This window comes from Mandrillus leucophaeus, unplaced genomic scaffold, assembly GCF_000951045.1.
Source record: "Mandrillus leucophaeus isolate KB7577 unplaced genomic scaffold, Mleu.le_1.0 Scaffold59, whole genome shotgun sequence".
NCBI classification, from domain to species: Eukaryota; Metazoa; Chordata; class Mammalia; order Primates; family Cercopithecidae; genus Mandrillus; species Mandrillus leucophaeus.
In genome coordinates, this window is record NW_012106363.1 from 5020790 (window position 1) to 5023445 (window position 2656).

The window sequence follows — 2656 nt, forward strand, 5'->3', positions numbered from 1 at the left end:
TGGTGATCAGAATGCAAATAAGAACATGGTAGCCAGCTGCCCTTCCCTTGGCCATAGATCTTATAGTTTTTATCTAAAAGCATGTTTAGAGGCCAGGTGCAGTGGCTCATGTCTGTAATCCCGGCACTTTGGGAGGCCGAGGTGGGTGGATCGCTTGAGGTCAGGAGTTTGAGATCGGCCTGGCCAACATGGTGAAACCCCGTCTCTACCAAAAATACAAAAATTAGTCGGGCGTGGTGGTGTGTGCCTGTAATCCCAGCTACTTGGGAGGCTGAGGCAGGAGAATAGCTCGAACCCGGGAGGCAGAGGTTGCAGTGAGCAGAGATCGTGCCATTGCACTCCAGCCTGGGTGACAGAGTGAAACTCAGTCTCTCTCTCTCTCTATATATATATGTATGTATGTACATATGTGGAGACAAGGTTTCACTTTGTTGCCATATATATATGTGGAAACAAGGTCTCACTTTGTTGCCATATATATATATATGGAGACAAGGTCTCACTTTGTTGCCTAGGCTGGTCTTGAACTCCAGCCTCAAATGACTGTCCTGCCTCAGCCTCCCAAAGTGTTGGGATTACAGGCGTGAGCCACTATGCTTGGCAGCCATATATCTTAGCATTTACTTCTTCCTCCTCTGCTATGCTTATTTTTCCTTCTTTTTTTTCCCCAGTGCTCTCATTTTAACAGTATTATACCTATTACATTTCCAAAAAGGCTGAGCCAAGTTTGCACAGAGAACCTGCAAGTCAGGGCCTGAAGGGCTGCAGGGGATGGCAGCCGCTTAAAGGACCAGTTTACCTCTGGGAGGCCTCTAAGCTGGGGGAGAGAGGAAAGGCCAGACAGAGGCAGCAGAACCTAAGCTTCTGCTTCTTAGTTCAGTGCTCACTTTTTCAAGGCCAACACTTAGCTGCTTTCCCCTGGCCCCTTGGGCAGAGGGCAAACATATGCATCCTTGGAGCCACTCCCATGCCTTCAGGTAATTGATACAACTGAGTGGGCCTCCTTCAGGAACCTGGATCAAACCTCTATCTCCTTAGCACCGACTCCCCTGCATTGGGCTGTCTCTTGGTGCAACAAGGTTTGGTAGCACCTTGCTCATGGCACCTAGGCAAGTGCCCTCCACCTGACAGGCGTTAACAAGTGTCCTGGGGTTCAGGTCACTGCTGTGCCTCAATCGTCTGAGAAGATACACCATGAAGATCCTTCTCCTTCCCTTCCCTAAAATCCTGGGTCCCATGGCCCTCTGGGGTAGACCTCCAGGGCCCAGCCTTTTGTCTTGGTTAAATGCCAGGGATAAATGAAAAATAATTCCCACCAGGTCATAAACTTTACACTAAAAGGAATAATCAGAACTTGGACTAGATGTTTTGAAGTTTCTGATTATAACATCTGTTTTTTTTTGTTTTGTTTTTTGTTTTTTGAGATGGCGTCTCGCATTGTCACCCAGGCTGGAGTGCAGTGGCGTGATCTCGGCTCACTGCAACCTCCGCCTCCAGGGTTCAAGCGATTCTCCTGCCTCAGCCTCCCGAGTAGTTGGGATTACAGGCGGCCGCCACCACGCCCAGCTAATTTTTTGTATTTGTAGTAGAGACTCGGTTTCACCATGTTGGCCAGGCTGTTATTGAACTCCTGACCTCGTGAATAACCTACCTTGGCCTCCCAAAGTGCTGGGATTACAGACGTGAGCCACCGCGCCAGCCATGACATCTGTTTTTAATAATTTAATAATATCTGTATTATATTATCCCGTTAATTTCCTCTTTTCCACCACTGCTGAACTCTTAAGGTAATGGTTGCTAATTGTTTTCTGCTCACTATTCCTCTGAGAATATAATGAATACAATGGGTCCTCTCCCAAGAACAATGCATTCCTGTATCCACTCAAAATATTTTACACTAAACAAAATGTGTAAAATAAAAATGGCCTCATCTATGGACCAGTCCATAGACCTTAGATAAAGAACCTTAATGATAAAGTTCTTGGACTAACTAGCCTGGTAGGGGGTAAGGAAGCATTCTTCCCTGACTCTCCAGGACCCCCTGGGCCCACCAAGCACATTCCCAATCCTGCTGACTTGAGTTTATAAATGCAGCCATTCCAAGGCTGTTTGGAGCCCTTCATGAAGGGAAATTCTTTTAAAATTATTATTATTATTATTATTTTTTGAGATGGAATCTTGCTCTGTCACCCAGGCTGGAGTGCAGTGGTGCGAGCCTGGCTCACTGAAAGCTCCGCCTCCTGGGTTCATGCCATTCTCCTGCTTTAGCCTCCCGAGTAGCTGGGACTACGGGTGCCCGCCACCACGCCCGGCTAATCTTTTTGTATTTTTAGTAGAGATGGGGTTTCTCCGTGTTAGCCAGGCTGGTCTCGAACTCCTGACCTTGTGATCCACCTGCCTCGGCTTCCCAAAGTGCTGGGATTACAGGCGTGAGCCACCATGCCCAGCCAGTTTTTATTATTATTTTTAAAAACCGGAATATTTATTGCATGACTAATGGTTGAAATTTTTTTTGTTGGTTTTTTTTTGAGACGGAGTGTCGCTTTGTTGCCCAGCCTGGAGTGCAGTGGCACGATCTCGGCTCACTGCAGTCTCTGCCTCCCAGGTTCAAGCAATTCTCCTGCCTCAGCCTCCCAAGTAGCTGGGACTACAGGCA